Below are 19,719 nucleotides of genomic sequence, written 5' to 3' on the forward strand. Positions count from 1 at the left end.
TGGTTTTAGGCTCCTCTTTTTCATCATTTGACCACTTTTACTGTATCTGCTTACTGGCTTTTGTCTCTTTAAGGCACTACTCTTCATCAGCATTTTAGTTCAGCTCTTGATCTGTTCCTTGTATGTTCCAATGAATTCAGCTAATTTCATTTTCAAAGTACTGACCTTCAAGCCCTTCAGGTCAGGTAGAAAGTACACAAAACATCCATTATGTTTTCAGGTACAAGATAGGCACTGTCCCAAGGTGTAGCATTAACCTACAATACCTAGCCTCTCAATCTGGGTTACATAGGTATTACAGGAATACGAATTATTATAGATATCCAAGCAGGTATGAATTTTTACCTTGAGCTTCTTGAAGTGTTGCCTGTATAGGTACTGTGTGTAATTAAGACATTTCACCTCCTATTGGCCATTCCTTGCAGTAAGCAGTACTTGTTCTTAAATTTAAAGTGCTGCCTTTTGATAATAGTTCTCTAAAAAAAAATCATCTCAACTGGACTATGCATCATCCCTTTACATCTTGGCATTTTGCCTTCATTTTGATACAGAGGTAACATTAAAACATATGGAATTAAGTTGCAAAGTCAGGGTTCTTTCCTGTCGTCTAATGAAAAAATACAAAGTTAACAGTGGAGTGTTCTTGAGACAACACTGCAATTTATTCCTAGTGCAATACCTGAGAGAAATTTCTCATGAGGACACACTGAACAAGTTACTGGATTGCATATCCACAGAACTGGCATTTCAAAAACTGGTTTACAGGCTTGGGAGTCTTCAGGTATGGTTTAGTTTAGTCATGGAACTTGATAGCTCTAGGCTAAAATTCAGACTAGGTTTCCTGAATCATTTAGCTGGGGAAATGCAGAACTTAACCTGAAGCTGGATAAGCAGAAATGTGGTCTGTGTCATTGCATGCTACTCTGTAGGAATGAGTGATGGAAAAACACAGATCCTGTCTTAAAGTCTGCTCATCACAACCTCAAACCTTTTTCATGCTATTTTTCTATTCCCTTTTGTAAGGCTCACCTTAACCATTGCTGAGTTCTGAGATGCAACTTTATGGAATCACCAGCTTTCAATATGTGATCGTTGAATGGTAGTAGTTTAGAGTTTGCCATTTTAAGTGTTAATTTGGAATTATTTCTCTGAACTGTTTAAAAAAAAAAAAATCTTGTGTTTTTCAACACTGATTTTTTTACCTCCATTAGTGCTCAGCCCCTGTAATGAAGTATCTGTTTATTTTGCTTTGTTGGTCTGGTATTATTGGTAAGCTTAAGTTGTCTTATTCAACCTCCTTTTCAGATCATGAATGGGTATTGAGGAGTACAAATTCTAGCATTACAAAAGTGACCTCTCTTTGTAAAGATGCCTGGCTAATTATACAGTTTTTCCATTTCAAAAAAATAATATTTTAGCATTGATTTAAGTTTGGACAGTTTAAACTTCCATGCTTTGCAAGATTTTGGTAGTTATTTAAATAAATAAATTGTACCAGATCTCTGCCTTTATGCTTCAAGGAGTAGAATGAAGGGTTGGTTATTTCCACTACCCATTTTTTTCCCTGTATTTACAATTATTATAGGGATAGGGTTAATGAGAGCGTTTCTCATTATTTTAATAAAGTTATTTTCAGCTTATTTTTTAAAGAGTGAGGATGTTCTGGAATGTTGTAAAAACAGAAGAAAAGTATGTCTAGAAGTAGGAAGTGGTAATAAGTCCTGTGTATGCTGAACTGACAAGAAACAGTTCAGTTTGCATCTTGCATCTAAGATAATAACACTGGGCTTGACTGTTCTGAATCTTAAGGCTTTTTCAGTATGTGTAGTTGGCAGTTTCATGGCTATTTGACATTTTTCAGTTTCTTTCATACTCCTTTTTACTCTCTAGTTCTTGCAGTATTTAAGGCAAATAGCAGTTGTTTTCATTCTTAAATGGAGTAGAAAATATTACAGCACATCACTTCTAAATAAACCATCAAAACATTTAGTAGTTAAAGCAATACATTATTTAAAAGCATCCTTTTTGTATTATGCAACTAAATATCATGAATGTCATGATCAAGACAAATCAAGGAAAACAGCAGAAGTTATTGCAATCTTGTAATTATAGGTTAGACTCAAGTTGAAAGTATATAATGGAATATCAGAGTTACTAACATCTTCTTTCCAGTGCAATATTCCGTTGCCTTCATAATAGTAGTAGTTTTGTGTGATAAATGTTGTAGGAATAGAGGTGCATCTGTTCTTCTAGCTGATCTTAGAAAAATATACAGTAATCTTATCACCAGAAACATTGGAAAAGTGCTGTATTTACATAAATAGGTGTTCGATACAATTAAACACAACACAGAAGTGTCCAAATCCAGTCTTCACTCTGGTTATTATAAGTGGTTCTTGAAGACTATGTCTCCAAATGTCTTGTTTCTGTATTTTCACTGAGGGGTTACTGCTATGTCCTGTAATTTTTATATAAGTTTGTATGGAAAATATTTAAGAAACAGTATATTTTTCCAATATAACTTTGATAGGATCTGAAAAAAAAAAATTCGTGGAATCTGGAAGTTAATTCCATTTTTTGTTCAAGTTTGTATGGACAACACTTAAGTGAGCCTCAGTTTTAAGTAACTCTTCATCCATCCTTTAATTTATTTTGGCTCATGCGGGTTTTATATCCAAAAACTTGACTGAGGGTGGGAGAAGATGGGCAAAATATCTCATTGCACTGAAAAGTTCTGATTTGTATTGCTTACTCTGACATTTTCTGAAGGAACTTTCTGGTCAGGTTACCAAACCTCAAGAAAAAAGTTCCTTAAAAAGCTATTCCTTCCGGGTGAAAATGGGTTTTGACATATAATAGTTTGAATAAAATCAAGAGAGGAAATTATTTCCTGTACTAAACAGTTATTTTTATTAACATTAGTCTACTGCTACATAAAGTACTTTTTTGTTTGTTTTTGAAGTTCTTTGTTGCTTACTGAGTGGGTAGGTAGTTTTGGTAGGCTGCTTAAGCTATTTGCTAACAAAAGGGTGTTTGTGAGATTTAAAGTAGCATGTCACAAGGTTGTTGATCTTCAGAGTAAGAAAAACAGACCGAAACTTTGACTGTGTTTCATTGTGCTCCAAACAGAGGGAACACTGATTTAAAATTAATTTTATATTAAATATGAGTATAAGCAGACATAGAAAAACTTCATGCTTAGCAGAACCAATTAGTAGCTGATGGCTGAGAAATGTAAAACAGCTAATATTCAAACATAAAAACCATTAGAATTTGCAGAGGGGGTTATAATTGTATTTTTCTTTTCTTGTATTGAGGTCCTGGATCTTTACCCCATTAAGTGTTTCAAGTATAGCTCTAAAATGTTTATTCATGGCCCTGAACTGGAGGAAGGATACATCTAAAACTACTGTAAAGCCATCAGTGAGGCAAACAAGGAAATAGTTCATGTGTAACCAGGAGTCTGTTCTTCTACTTAAACTTTTCATTAAATGTATTGATCTGGTGTTTCTCTGGTGTCTAAACATTGATGGTACTTGAGCACCACAGTGCTGATGTATTTCGAAAGCTACTGTCTTAATAATAATTTGAAAGACTGCCTCCTCCAGGTCTCTCCCATGGTTTCAAAATGTAGTTTGGAATTTCTAACCTAATACTAGATAAACTGGCTTAAATGTTGTTAGCTCAGTGCTGTAAGGAAGTGAGGGTAGTGAATTGCTGTTTGTTGTGAGAAACATCTGTATAAGTAAGCTTATTTTGAGCAAATGAACTTGAACTCCTGAGATCCATATAATGATTTCTTGTAATAATAATCTTCTACTTGAGTTGAGAACTTGATGAGAATTTATTTTGAAATTAATACTTCATAAGAAACTACATCAGTTAAGGTTTGTCCCATTTTGTTCCGTCATAGTTTTTATTTTTTTGCACACAGACTCTTCATGTCTTCATTATTGATTTTGTGGCTCCTCAGCAAAATAGATAGTTTTTTTGGTCTTGTATTTGCAAAATCTTTTGTTTGTCAAACCAAAATACTGTTTTAAGTCTTGCTGAACTTCTTCAAAGTTTCAAACTGGAAAAGTTAATTTTTCAGAGAGATACCTAGATATCCAACAAGTTGGCATGTGGGGACTGATGCCTTAGGTTTTAACTTTTATATTTTTCAAATCCTGTACTGTCTAATGTGTGTAACTCTGAAGTTTCTTATAGCCTGTTAATTTCTGCTCTCTCATGCTAGGCAGACATAACAAAGCCTCTCTTGTCCTGCTCTTCAAGGACACCCAGACTGTCCCAGGCCCAAAAAGTACAAACCAAAGAGCTTCTAAGGGGGGCAAGTGGAGGGGAAATTACATCATTAAACTGAAGCTTTAATTGGAGAATTTACCCTGATATGCAAATGAAGCAAACCTATAAAAGTGTGAAGAACTTGTGACCTGTCATCCATCTTGGGATCCATCTTGGCAATAGCCTCTGGCTCCCCAGGGGGTACTTTGAAGGCCTTTCAAATAAATACCTACTTTTATTCCTTTACTCCTGTCTAGTCTCCGTTTCTTGGAGGCCTCTTAAGGCATCAGGACTAGGTAGGTTTTCTTTTTCATTTTGAAGTGATGATGTACAAGGCATTTATATCTAGAGCAGGAGGCATGAATCTCAAAGTTTGACTGTGAAAGGCTTCAGGTAGCTATTTTCCAAACCTAATTGACATCTGTCCCTTTTCTGGGATGAAGGGACCTGTCCCCCTTAAGGTGGCCTTTCTCCCTCAGTCAAAATTTTCCTTGAAGAGGGGTGACTACAGCTTTATTGTTTTTACTCTTGTTTAGATACTGGGGAAGGCGTTAGCTAGTTAGAATAGGGGTATACAAAAACATCAAGAAGAGTAAAACTTACATCTTGGAGAGAGGAGACATGGCAACCTTGGGGACAAAGATAGTTTAGCTTTTAAGTAAATCTAATTTTGTGCAATCCTTTGTATACTACAACTTGTTTCTTAAAATACCGGTTGTCAAACCAAATAAGATGTTTTGGATACCATTTTTTGCACTGTTTAAGTGCAGACCTAATTAAAATGGTGGAAAAAAACCAAAACACTGGATTTGGCAGTCTGTTAAATTCAAATTTAAGAAAAAGTTAAGTAATTATTAACTTGATTCATTTCACTTGTTAAACTGTGATATATTTTCACACCAGTAAGCTAGAATTGAGATATTTACTTGTGAGGTGGTTATTTTCTGACTGTTGGTCTTAGTTCACAAGTTAATTTAGAAAACTGTAGAGCAAACTTTAAAGAGCATAATTTTGGTTGCAGTCAATGAGGGCACTTCAGGATATTGTGAGAAACTTCAAAACTAAAAGCATCAGCAGCCTGAAATTTTAAGAAAATTCACTACATAAAATGGAGCTCCTTTTTCCCAACTAACCAAAAAAAAGCTAGCAGTTACCTTATCTATAAGAGTCATTAGTTTCACTGTTACGGTCATCTGCATATTTTGTTTTTCCTTGTCAATGTACTGTTCTAAAAGAATTACTGAATGTGCTGTTACACATTGAAAAATATTGCTAATAACAGTAATTGTGATGTTGGAGCAGAAAAGGCAGCCAGGTGGAGAGGACAAGGGGTACAGGTGGGCTTTTGCTAGTCTAACAGGACTGCAAAACCATTCAAAAACAGAACTCCCGGTGGCTAAAACCAGAGCGCCACAATGTTGTGCACTTGAGAAGCATCTTAATAACAAAGTAACCACAGAGTACCCTACCCAGAGCTAATGGACCCCCTCTCTAACTGTTCTAGTTGTTCCTGTTCTGAAAGGTTGAGTTAATGTCAGATTGCTTAAATCTGTTGGTAATACAAGTCAGCTTCTGGATAAACAGGGTGAAGGATTTCAGGTACAATATTGAAGTATTTATAAATTAAATTTGCCTTTTATCTTTGTGTTACTTCTCTTATGAACTTAAGTATAAGAGTTTCTGCATGAGTAACTTTTATTAAACTCAGAGGAAGCCTTAAATTTCACTTCAAACTTGGTTATAAGCACCCAAAGTTTCTCAGTTCCTGGTTTTTGTTTTGTTATTTGATTGTGTCACCTTCAGACTGAGACCCAAGTGCATCTACCTGTTCTTTCAACCTATTAATGCCTTAAGAAATTTCACATTAACTATACTTAAAGTCAAGCTTTTGTTTGAATACTGTATGTAAATATTGATCTATGAGATTATTTTTTTTAGGTGCTCTAAAAAAACATTGAAAAATGCAAATAGAGGTAACTTTCTCAAAGTAGTATTTTACTAGCAGTGGGTGCTAGAGCAAAAAAATTTGACCCATTAATCATAAACCAATATCAGAGTTTCAATTTGTGAAATATGAGCTCAGGTGATCAACATTACAGAAGGGTACTACATGTTTAACTTGTCCGCAGCAATTTTAAGTAATTTTAAGTAGAGCTGTAACATTGAAGGCTGTGAAGGAAGGACAGTTTCCTCCTTTTTTATGCCTCTCTGATCTTGCCCTAGAATTGATTTATATTTTATATACTGATAATGGCAGTAAAGACATGCAAATAAATCACTCCAAAGCTGATCTGGACTGAAATTAGTATTATTAAGATAATTAGAATGAATAGGAAAGTGTATGCAGAGGAATGATACAGAAACATTTTGACTCAGCATATTAATGTACAAAGCTTTTGAAAGAGATATTAAATGAGAAGCATAAATTTCTGCCATCAGTAAATAGTTTTGTACATTAAATTTAGTGTTCCTATCTTCTGGCAGACCTTTGTGGAATTACTGAAACAAGATGTTTGTGTAGACTGTATTTAAGTGCATAGTGAAATGCTGCAAGTAGTCTTCAGAAGTCTCTTTTTATGTTACGACCTTTATAAATCTATTCTTTTTTAATCAGCTTACTATATTGTTGACAACTAGTCACTGTCAACTTCTAGCAATGGTAAATATTCTAATATTGATGAGTGACTGTTAATTATAAACACAGTCTTGTTAATTATTTTAAAATAAAAACTTTCCAGCAGTGTAACTTCAGATACATCCTATAGGAGGGAGCAATAGGAGCAGTCTCTGTTGCCATATCCCCACCTACTTCCTCTCCTGGCATTCAGCTGTTTCAGTAATGTGTGATTTTTAAAGTATTTGCTTCCTCAGCAGTTGTTGCTGAGGTCTGAAAAGGAAAGAGAATGTGGCTCCCTAGTATTTTAATATTTGGTGTTTCTTACTAATACTAGTTCCTCTGGCCGTAATTTCACCTGTACCCATTCAAAAATAAGACTGACATAAGTGGAAGCAACAGTGCAGATGAAGGAAAGCATGGGATATATGGGAGTAGATATATATTGTTCAACTTTGGTTTTATTTATCAAGTTCATAATGAGGATTGTAGGAGTGTGATGATGAGGCTTCCTTTTGCGTGTGTTGATATCCATGTCCTAAGTGTTGAAACAAGTTTCTTAAGTAATCTTGATGTCAGCTATTGTTTCCTAATAACCTGATTAGAATTTCCTTGTTCTTTTGTCTAATGCTCTGCAGCACACTACAAAGTCTTAAATGTTTCTGTTTGATGCTGACATGGATTGTATAGCATACACTCTTACTGTTTCTGTGGTAATGCATTTTGCTCCAGAAGCGAGTCATCCACTGTCACTGTGGCATTGTGAGGCTCTGGCTTGCAGCAGTAGTGCAGCTTGCCTGAGGGGAGGCTGGAGGACAGCATTCAGATATCTGTATTAAACAGTTAAAAGCTATTTTAAAAGCCTATTTACCTGTTTAAAAGACTGAAATGTGGAGGCAAGTTGCTGATGAGTGGCAGAGACACACGCTTAAAGGTGTTGCAAAAACACCCTGCACTAGTTTGAAACTAAAAAGCCATGAACTATTGCTCAAGCTTATGCAGGAACTTAGATGTGTTTTTGTTGCTGTTCTGTCACTGCTGTATGTTGACGTTAAATATGTAACTTAAGTTCTTGTGTATTCACATTTGACATCTCCCAGCAAAGCTGAATTTGAAGTGTTTGCAAAACTGCTCCTTGATAACTAAATAACAAAATATGTTCAAGCATGGTCTTCTGAACTTGGCAGTTATAAGCTTATTTTTATTGGGTTTTGTCCAGAACCCTAGGTGGAGTGGGAAATACATAGGAGAAGGATGCGGCTGTCTCAAGTCTGGGCACCCTGTCTAGCTTTTCAAATTCATTCGTCCTTCAGTTGTGAATACCATCTTTTTCTTTTTGCTCTTCAGTGACATCTAAGTGGTATAGATATCAGCAAAGAAATAAACTGAAGTACCCTCCTGAAGGAACAGTTATAAAATTCATTGTAATTCTTCCCCTAATATGAACTAAAGTCATCCTTTACCATCCACAGTGAAACATAGCATCCAAGTGCTATGTTTCACTGTAAGTTAGATTGAGAAGTGTTGTAATGGTAAGGGCTTATGGAATCACTTTAGCCTGTTTCTGCTGTCAGAGGAATTTCTTGCCATCCTCATAAAATATGAGTTCTCCTTTATTAAGTCGTCTTACAGTAAATCTAGAGAGATTACTCTGTTCATTTTTGAAACGCTTAAAATTTGTCTTTTTCTGCTAGACCAGTTCCCCATTCCTCAGTTGTTGTTCACGTGGATGTCTTTTACAGCTTTCTGATACCTTGTATGTCTCTGTTCCAAACTCAGTCGTCATCTTTCCATGAAGTATAGCACCAAAATAGAACTCAGCATTCCTGCTAGGATCCTATATGTGTTGCATAGAACATAGGATTATTTCGTGGATCTTGTATGCTACCATTTTACAGCACCATGAGTTTTTTAACTTACCTAGCTTGAGAACCACTAAATCTGATTCGTCTCTAGAACTATCTGCAGATCATTACCTGTCCTGTACGTGTACAGTACCATATTTCCTGTAACCAAGTAAGCTTTGAACTCCATTTTTCTCCTGTGTACATAAGTGTTAAGTTTATACTGCTCTTCTGTCAACTTCAGTCTTTCCAGCTCAGCTGTTTGGGTGTTAATTATTGTGCTGTGTGGGTTTGGTTCAGTTTCTTAAGTGATCGTGCTTCTTCTAGTACTTTGTAAAGTATGGGCACCTGTCTACATGAAGAAACTGCTAAATGATCTAACCTATCTCAGTTCATAGCTGAGCTTGCCTGTTACTCTGTTGGGAGCTGTTTATCTGAATCTGAAGCTGTACATATAAGTGCACTTAAGATAATTTTAAGTCTTTGTATCCATGGAAGCTGTGATCAGCTGTATGTTCCTAATTAAAAACTGTTCTCTCCTATCTAGTCAGAGCATAAACAGGTAGTCTTCATAGTCTTAGTAGAGGTCTTGAACTCTCCTCTCAAGCCCCTGCCCCCAAAAGGTAGTGAACTTTGTTGAGATGGCTTACTCCTGTCTTTCCCTTAAATTAGCTAAATATGCTAATTGATTCAAGATTCAGATGCACAGAAAGGTTAAAGTGAATTTTTGATTACTGCATAGCCAGGCTGGTGAACCTGAATGTTCTGAAATAGCTAATGGATGCCTGACAGTTACAGTTCAAATTGCAGATTAGCAGAGCGTTGCCTTTTGGGTGCAATACTGTGTGAAGGAAAACACTTGAAAACTGCTAACTCAGTATCAAATAATGTGAAAGGCTTGTGACACTACAGCTCCACTAAGCTGTTAAGAGTATGTCAGTCAACATTTTTGCAGTGCTATTTAATGAAGGGTGATGTACATGGCTAAAGTGAACTTGGTCTCAAGACGAATGCTCAGTCTTGAGGTGACTAGAAGAGTCAACTTGCAGCTGGCTGTGCAGTAAAGAGGCAGTCTTACTGCTATAAACAAGTGGGATTCCAGTAGTAACCCAAAAGTGTTACTAATTCACTTTGTAAAAACTGTGGTAAATCATTTTGATAGTGTATACTTTCATTTAATAGAAGTAAGGGGAATGTCAAAGTTTGTCACCGGCAGAATGACATGCAGTTATCTTTAGGAGTCTGAGTTCTCCATGGCAGAATGATAGCATGTTTTTACAAGGTCTCCCTGAAAACAGTATTGTTCATTGAGACAGACCTGTGTCAAGCTTGATAAATGCCCCTTCAGATTAGGGTACACTCTTTTTATCAAGAACGAAAAGTAGAGAGCTGCACTGTAAAAGTAGTGAGTAGTTAAAAGTTGGCGCTTGCCAAATACTGTATGCTGCTTACTCAGAATTATTACTCATCACCTCAAAAAAATGCTGTGCATTAACAGCTTAATAGAAAAATCTTGGATACTCTGTATGCCTCAATCTACCAAAGTCAGTCTATTTTGCTTTCTAAAAGAACGTTTCCGAAAGAAAGGCTTTTCTTCAGTGAGCTTTCATTACAGTGAAACTCAGTGAGGTGATATTAACAGATCGTAGTTAATCCTCTTGCTGTAGGGAGGAGTGCTCAGCTACATGGGTGGAGTGCACAAGTACCAATGAGACGTAGTAACGTTGAACAGAGGTAGTAACCTTTTGGCTCTTTGGAGAGAGGCACACACCACCACCATCCAGTGAAACTCCTGAAAAAGAAACTTCAGAAGCTAATGTGACTCTAAAGAGCTGGCAGAATTCTTCTGAAAACATGACATGGCTTGGGGCACCTGCTCTTTTAATCTAATGTCCTTGGCATTTATTGGAACCTCTTAAGGTAATTCTTCCAATATAGTTTTCACTGTAGGTCAGCAAAAACATCCTTTTTTTCCTCTGAAAACAGATCAAGCATGAAAATATGCATTTGCTGTTATTTTAATGTCATCTGTGTACAGACTGACTGCAGAGGAAACAAAAGTCCTGCTCTTGAGCATATATATTTTAAATAGTAGGTGAGGAAGAAGGGGTTTAATGTTTAACTGCTAATGTTTAAATATCCCATACTGCCTGATATGAACATAGGCATCAGAAAACTGGGGGAATGGAGTGTCAAATAGAGAAAGGCGTCCATCTTTCTACCCCCTTGGTAACCTGGAATAATTTGTGAGGATTTGTGTATTACTGTAAAATTGCTTTTTAAAGCAAACAAATACACTTGAGGCTTCTCAGTTGATAAGAATTACTTGCCCTGATGTACAGTGTGATGCTGGTACTGAAACTTGTCAATGTTGTAAGAAGCTGTACTTTCAGGGAAAGATTAAATGAATTATTCAAGTTATTATTCCTTTACTGTCAAAAACAGAAGGTTATTTCTTTACAATTGAATTAAAAATGAATTAAATTTCAGTGAGGAAAATTAAGCTTGGATATGTCTTGTACATTCCATTATTTTAGTGCTGGTATCAGCAGGAACTCTAATACATATGATAGTGCATGTCATTTGATGTTGCTAAATTTGCTAAGTGCACTTATTGCTGAAAACTGTCTATTTCCTGAAAGAAGACTTTAGGGGAATGCCAGTGAGTCAGCAGTTCCAGCTGACTACGCAGGCGTGTTTGCTGCAGCAAACCTAAATGTTGTCACTTCCAAATTGTTGAAACTTCCCTTTCAGGACAGAAGACAATAGTTCTTTGTCTGTCTTGGCACCCTTTTGCCGTTCTTGGGCCCGTGTTCGAACAGCAGCTGTTAAATTGCAGCTTTATTAGTAAGTAGTTACAGTTAGTACTGTTTAAAGCTGGACTAAAGCTTTGTCCATTCCAGCCCAACACACTTGATTAATTATAAACAAAGCAGATTGTTTCACTTTGACCAACCCAGTCTTTCTTTGCCTGTGTGTTCTTGTTACGTTTCGTAACAATTGCTTTGGCTTTGAAAAGAGACATTATAATTTTCTGAAGAATGCATTCTTGTGGGGTGTAGGCCTAAGTATGTAAATGGACATGTTCTGAGCAGGAGGTGGTACTAGAGATCTTGCGTCCTAGTCATTCTGATTCTATGGTAAAGCACATTTCTTATATAGCAGTTAACTCGTCCTTGCTTGTGTTATAATATTTTCTGCTTCCCAGCAAAATAATTCCTCTGTACTGAAACAGTTCTTTTTTAACAAGATGAAGTTTTTTTGCCTCAATTTGCTGGTTCTCAGACTTTCAGATGTAAATAAAAGGTCTGGTTAAATTCTGTTTCCTTCATGTTTTGCTTTACTCTTGTGCAGTTCAAAAAGTGCAGCATGTACTTATTTCTACCTCTCCCCAAAAATACTAAGCAAGGCTAAACAGAAAATATATAATTCATGTGTTTAGTGAGTTTGAGGAAATCTGTTAGGTAAACCTGCCAGTTTTGCAAAGCACCAAGAAAGTGCAAAGATAACAGCTACTTAGACTATAGCTCCCATAATCTAATCAAACAATACGTAGGACTTAAGTTTTGTGCAAGTATATCTAATTGACCTTCAGAGAGTTACTGGACTTGTTTGTGTTTTAGTTCTTGAAAAGAGGCCATCATGCTGGCTAGACACATCTTCAACAGATGGAGAGTGTTCAGCTGGCAGTGCTAGTCATACGTAGTCTCTCTTGGAGTATCCACCTGAGTGGACAGAACCCGGAGTAAAAAACATACTCCATTATGGGTTTGAACTTGGTCATATGGGAAGAAAGTCTGAAATACGTGGATCTGAGGCTGCATTTAGGAGAAAAACTTGTGTTACACTTCACTGGACAGGTTCTCTGCCCTCCTTGTTGATTTGCACTGTCTTGATGTAAGGGCCCTGTGTTACACAAGCAATCTGCCATTTTTCTTTACTGTTCCCAACTGTGAGGCAGATTTGAGTCTGGAGTGCTTTTGGATGTAGATACAATAGCTTCACTTTTGCCATTTTTATGGCTGCTGCTTTTTCAATGTCTGAACCGGGCTGTAAGCAGATCTGTCAGATTATGAAGATCTGCTAACAGAATACACATTTTGTCACTGCCATGCAGAATGGTCAGGAAACAACACCTTACCTACTGTCAGGTGGGAGATTCCCTCCCCTCACTTCACAGTGAGGTGAAGTCAGCTTTTAATGCGTTGCAGTTCAAAGCAGTTAACAGCAGGAATATGGCCATTCTCCTGAAGTCTTTTGTCACACCCCCATACACACAGTTACGTCTGCAGGCAATAACATTAGTGTTTCAGTTTGTCAGCTCTTAACACGTGTAGCTTTCTCACGATGAATTATTCAGGGTACACTGTTGTGAGAAAACCAACAATGGGATTGGAGTTCAGCAGTATTTAGAAAATATGGGTCTACAAAATAATTGATGACGTACATACTGAATGTGTTTCTGCAGTTGCCTGAGCTTTAGTACGGTGTGCAATTAAGGCACGAGTTCCTACAGAAAGGGCTCTACAGCTTGTACAAAACGAACATGCTGTCATGAAATAGGATGATTTAGTTACTGTAGGAGACTTGAGTTAAAATAGGCACTAAACTGCTTGTTTTATTATACTATTCTCTAGCTAATGCTTATCGCAGGGAGGTTTTTGTGTTGGTGCCAGTGCTGCGCTGGCACCCTTTATCTTGTTCATACTTTCTACCCCTCTGGAAAGAAAAGTATGACCAAAATGGTGTCCCAAAGCTTAGTGTACAGCCTAATAAGGACCAACAGTATTACAGTTCTGTGTAAAACTCATGATAACATTTATCTTCAAAGTCCTGAAGATTTTAAGGCGTAGATCCTTTGATTTGCTTTCTTCTAATGTACTAGAAGCAGCCTTTTGTGAGCTGTTTTCCAAACAGTTTCCAGATTTTTCCTTCAAGGGCAGGGTAGGTCAGTTTACTGTAGACACCTGTGCCGTACTTGAAGTTGTTTTTCCTATTACACAGTGGGTGTTGGCTTTCAGCAAATAAAAACAGTCTGTTTCTTTTTGCATCAATGAACAATGATAGTGTGGAGGTTGTTTTTGTATTGGCTGAGTTTAATATCTTTACTGATGCGTTTGTTAATATTGTATGTAATACCAGTTAATATTTTAATTTTCAAAGATGAGTTTTCTGAAAATTGCATTTCATAAAACAGTTTTACAAACTCCTAAGTAAGCCTGTATAAACTTAAGTGTTATGAATAGAGTAAATAACTTATTTCAGATGAAATATGTCTGTATATTACTTCATTACTTCTAATGGGTTTGGTAGGCTTTAACTAAAAGTTTGTTTCTTCTGATGCTTCCGGAAGTGTGCATACGTACAGGGAAAACCAGTTTGGTGAGGGCCTACTTAATGTATAACGTGTATATGAAGAAATCCTGTGCCTGTTCTTCTGGCCGGTATGTAAAACTACTTTTCATGATGAGTTGTGTGTCTGTAGACTAATGCAAGAACAGCTGAATGTAAAGAAAAGTCTTCTACTTGGACATGGTGCTTGAGACAGATGTGCCCAATTTTCTCCATGTCAAATATTAAATTTTTTTTAAAGCTAAATTGTATGGAGCCCAACTACTTCTTGTTAGATGAAGTTCTAAAAAATCTGAGCCAGAACATTTGTTAGATTGATTTGTACTATGTCTTTGGACAATCTGAACTGAAAATGAATGTGTTCTTAGTTGGTTCACTGTTTTGAACTGGCTGAGAAGTGTGAATAGAATAGAACTTCAGAATAATTTCTTTAATCTCTATTGCAATTTCTAATTCGCTGTCATCCATTCGGCACTAAATGTCATTGTTACTACTTGCATACTGTGTGGAAAACTTTATCTTCACTAAGCAGTGTGTCTCAAATGTAATTATAAAGGCTAAAGGTGAAACTGGTCTGGTTTTAATTGTCTACCATGAAAAGCAGGTTTCTATGTCCAGGGACTGAAGCAGAAACAGGGTAAGGGTTACTGTTGGTCTTTGACCAATAGTAACCTCCAGCCGTGTCTGTTTCCTTTTCGCTATTTCCCTCTAGTGGTCACACACGACACTGATTTGGGGCGGTTAAACAGATGAACTGGTACTAACACGAAAGTAATACGAGTTTATGACAATTTTCCCAGTCCTGACTGCAGTGACTGTGAAACCTTGTGACAGGAGGACATACTCTCATGTTTTGAATTGGTGATTCACCAAGGTTTTAGAAATTACCTGAATTTTTATCCTTTTAGATATCCAAATGTGTCTTTTACATGAAATATACAAAACTCTTAGCATAATCTAAGTTTGTTTATGAAGTTTTTTGATGTGGGATCTGCTTTATATGCATATCTTTGCCGTTCTTTATCTGAGGCTAGGTCTTATGTCTAAACATTGAATGTATTCAGATAATTTATCCCTTTAGCATTTTGTTTTATGTCATGTCACACTTGTTCTTAACCCATAAACTAAAATGGGAATTATAGAATCATGTCGTGCTATTCTTTGTAAAAAACCTGTTTTCATGTAACTTTACAGCCATTGTGTATCAAGTGTTTCATAGAATTGCTAAGATTGAAAAAGACCTTTAATATTTCCACATTCAGTTGTGAACCCAGCACCACCACCATGTTCACCACTAAACCATGTCCTCAAGTGCCATATCCACACATTTTTTAACACTTTCAGGTGTGTTGACTCCACCACTTCCCTGAGCAGTATGTTCCAGTGCTTTACAACCCTTTCCATGAAAAAAATTTCATAATGTCTAAACTAAATTTCCCCTGCTGTAACTTGGCAGCCATTTCTGCTTGTCCTGTCACTTGCTACTTGGAATAAGAGACTGACACCCATCTCACTACAGCCTCCTTTCAGGTAGCTGTAGATAGTGATAATGTCTCCTCTGAGCCTCCTTTTATCCAGGTTGAGCTACCCCAACTCCCTCAGCCACTCCTCATCAGGCTTGTGCTCCAGACCCTTCACCAGCTTCATTTGACTTAAGATCTTGCAAGTAAGTTTCCTATGTAAGTTACTTCCTATGTAAGTCGGGGCAGGCACCTCAGGAAGAGTACAAGGATGTTGGTAAGTTACATAGAGAAAAATGTTAATTAGAAGGGCAAAAGCTTAGCTAGAACTCAGTCTGGTCACTGCTGTGTAAGATCAGATGTTTTTACAAATACATTAACAACAAAAGGAGGGCCAAGGAAAATCTGCATCCTCTATTGGATATGTGGATGGGGAACACTGTCACCAAGGATGAGGAAAAGGATGAGGTACTTAATGCTTTCTTTGTCTCAGTCTTTAAGAGGAAGACCAAATATTTTCAGGGCAAGCAGCCCCCAAGCTGCTGAACCAGGAATGGGGATCAGAATAGATTTCCTGTAACTCAGGAGGATGTGTCACTTAGACACTCACAAGTCTATGGGGCCAAATGAGATTTGCCCAAGGGGACTGAGTGAGCTGATGAAAAAGCTTTCCAAGCCACTCTGCATCACTTATCATCAATTCTAGTTAACCAGGGATGTCTCAGATTACTCTAGGTTTGCAAATGTGGTGTCCACCTACAAGAAGGGTCAAAATGAGGATCTGGGGAACTACGGCCTGTCAGCCTGACCTTGGTGACCTCAGCGCTGGGGAAGGTCACAGAACAGAGTATCTTGAGTGTGATGACTGGCGCACGCAGGACAACCAGGGCATCAGGCCCAGCCAGCATGGTTTTGTGAAAGGCAGGTCCTGCCCAACCAACCTGATCTCCTTTTATGATAGGGTCGCCTGGTTAGTGGCTGAGGGAAAGACTGTGGATGTTGTCTATCTAGACTTCACTAAAACCTTTGACACCATTTCTCATAGCATTATCCTGGCAAAACTGGCAGCCTATGGCTTGGACAGGTGTGCTGTTCACTGGGTAAAAAACTGTCGGGGTGGTCAAGACCAGAGAGTGGTGGTGGATGGAGTTACACCCAGCTGGTGTCTGGTCACCACTGCTGTTAACCAGGGCTCAGCATTGCGGCCAGTTCTGGTTTGTATCGTTACGGATGATCTGGATGAGGGGATTGAGGACACCCTCACTCAGTTTGCCAGTGACAGCCTGGGTGGGAGTGTTGATCTGCTGGAGAGTAGGAAGGCTCTGCAGGTTGGACATCAGGAAGAATTTTTTCACTGAAAGGGTGGTCAGGTATTGGAATGGGCTGCCCAGGAAAGTAACGGAGCCCCCATCCCTGGAGGCATTCAGTAAAAGTCTGGATGCGGCACTTAGTGTAACGGTCTAGTTGGCATGGTGGTGTTAGGTCAAAGGTTGGACTTGATGATCTTGGAAGTCTTTTCCAACCTTAATAATTCTGATTTTTTTCTGCCTGTCATGCAGAACGGTTGAGTTTGTCCTTAGAGAATTATGCCTTCAGAACTTTGATACTTTATATCCAATATGTTCATCTTTTGTTTAAAAGGAAAATTACCGTTGGACAGAATTATGGCCTAGATAGTTTGAGCTTAACATATGGAATCTTTACGTTGTCCAATTGATGTATGATTAGAAATGCATGTAAAGCTTCTACTGACGGCAGAATGCTGATGCATGAAGAGCTTGTAAACCAGACTGGGCTTTGTTTTTAAACAAACATGGTTTTGACTTAATAGAAGTCAAAGGTTTTTATGAATTTTCAACCCTGGGTAATTTCAGGAATCTGAAGCTGTATCAGGAACATAACAAAAAGTTGTGTGTCTTGGAGTCCCTTATTTCATATAACTTTTTTGTTCAAGTGTATAAGAGGTGCAGTGAGCCTCTATTGTTTTTGAGGGAAGTAGGCATTGAGAGCTGATAAGGTCTACAGCAAGAAGGAAATAAGAATAAGTAATAGGTTTTGAATATGAAGAAAATCGTGTTAGATTTAATAGGGTGTGAGATGCAAAACAAGCAATGTATTAAAAGTAAGCCTTTCTTTGTCCCTGTTTTTTCCCAGATTACTGTTAGGAGATTGCAGTTTAAACAGCACGTGTTCTCATGTATTTCATTAGGGTGTAAGATAGTTTTTCTTGAATTCTAAGTCAAATATATTATGGAATTTGACAATTCCAACTTTTTTTATCCTCCAAAGCTTGGAGTATATTTCATACTCAGGGGTATGCCAGTCACTTGATAGATATTTCTATTCTGATGGCTAAATGAATTTTTAAGGATTGAGTGGAGGGGAAAAAAACCATCTGTTTCTGAGTTTAGTAGTGACAAGATACCTGCTAATTGCACTAGGTGAACAAGGGACTTTATGGAGCAAAGGGTTTTGCAAGGGTTTTGCAGGAGCATTTGCTTTGGCAGTTTTTCTTCTTATTGACAAGAAGCTAAGCATATTTATCTGTTGATATATGTGTTCTGTGTTGCTGTAAAGCTTTTTATACTCCATTTCTTTTAGTGCAAGTAAGAACCTTGCCTGCACCTGTACTTTGAATCCTAGGGTTTCTTGTTAAGAAAATGTTTATTCTGATTAAGCAAAGTGTAAGCTTCTCAAGTCCATATCCAAAACAGGCTCAGGCTTGCAACAAGTACCTTTTCCTCCATTGCTGTTTAACCATGCTCTTTCAAAATCCCATTATGGTCTTTAGCTCAAGATTCTTCACCATAATACAGATGGTGGATGTGTTTTTCTTAGCTCTACAGAGGCAATATTAATATAATACTTAACTACCTTAGGTTAAAAAATAAACCTAAAGCAACAATCAGAGGAAGAAGCAATCACTCCTTCCCTGCCGTTTTGAAGGATAGGTAAGATTGCCTAAGTGCCTGTTAACTGTGAACACGGTGTGTGGCTTAGTCCCCCTTGCTGTGTCCCGCTGTTGAGACGGGCTGGGTTATATCCCTGTGTGCTCAGTGCCTGCAAGGCACGGGCTTTCCCTCCACCTAGTGGATGCTCCATGGGAGAGCTGGTGCTCGGACGCCTGCAGCAGCTTTTCTACTGCCTCCTGGCTCATCTGCCTTAGCTGGCACTTGCATTAACCCTGGCAACACTCCCTTTTGAATTTTACACATCCTGATGATGTAATAATATTTAATATAACTATTACGCAATTTTGTATAACTGCTAAAAAGAATGATGTGACGAGTGCTTTCAGTTGGGATCAGAACTGTTCCTATTTTTAAAGGCACAGTTGCACAAGGGCTAGGCTTAAACCAAGATCAGACAATATGTAATGGAAATAATTAATTCTTTAAAATCTGTAACTATTCCCACTAGCTTTCAAAGCATGAAAACTAGTAAGAATACTTACTTCAGTGCATTGGGAGCTGAGGCCAAAACATCAGTGCTTTTTCTGCCAGTGTCTAATAGAATGGAGTTTATTGGTTTTGTATAATGATACAGACCTTACCTGTCCCTCTCCAGACAGCCCAGATTCATGGGAGGAATGAGTGTAGCCTCTCCCAGTCTTGCTTATAGTCTCATGACCCAGCAGTACAAGCTGCTTTAGTTTTATTACTAAGCCCACTAAACGTTGTAGTTATTGTCAGCTTGGGTTTTGGTACTTTTGCTCAGTGAAGAATTTTATTTTTATACTTACTTTTCAACTTGGAATCCCTGGGATTTCCTTCTGTACACATAATATGCGTATTTACTGTGGAATTGCAACATGTATCACTGCTGGAGGAAAGTTATGTCTACAATGTCTTTCCCTGTTTTTGCAGTTGCAAGAAAGGTCATACTAGAAGCTCTTTCCTTTTAAGTAGTCATGTGCACTGTGCTTGGGAGGGCTGTGGGCGGGGGATCATCATCCAGCTGCTCTGACCTGGATTGTGGAATTTCTGTCTCTGCCTTCCTGCTAACTACCACCTTGGTTTTGCAACCTTAAATTTCCATTGTCAGCAGCTTCAGAATAATTGAAAAATCAGACCTACAGTCACATGATAATTGTATCTTTAACTTCAGTCCTCAGAAATGCATCCTGTACTGCCCTGCCTGTAGTGTCTGTTGTGTTCTTACTGTC

At 37.7% G+C, this 19,719-nt stretch overlaps 1 protein-coding gene across 3 annotated transcripts in view; it reads left to right on the plus strand.

Annotated features, from left to right (window-relative positions):
* The window catches only part of CERT1 (ceramide transporter 1), a 79,900-nt gene that overhangs the window by 25,770 nt on the left and 34,411 nt on the right, over positions 1–19,719 (plus strand). The window lies entirely within an intron of this gene.

Source organism: Aphelocoma coerulescens, assembly GCF_041296385.1.
Source record: "Aphelocoma coerulescens isolate FSJ_1873_10779 chromosome Z unlocalized genomic scaffold, UR_Acoe_1.0 ChrZ, whole genome shotgun sequence".
Classification (NCBI taxonomy): Eukaryota; Metazoa; Chordata; class Aves; order Passeriformes; family Corvidae; genus Aphelocoma; species Aphelocoma coerulescens.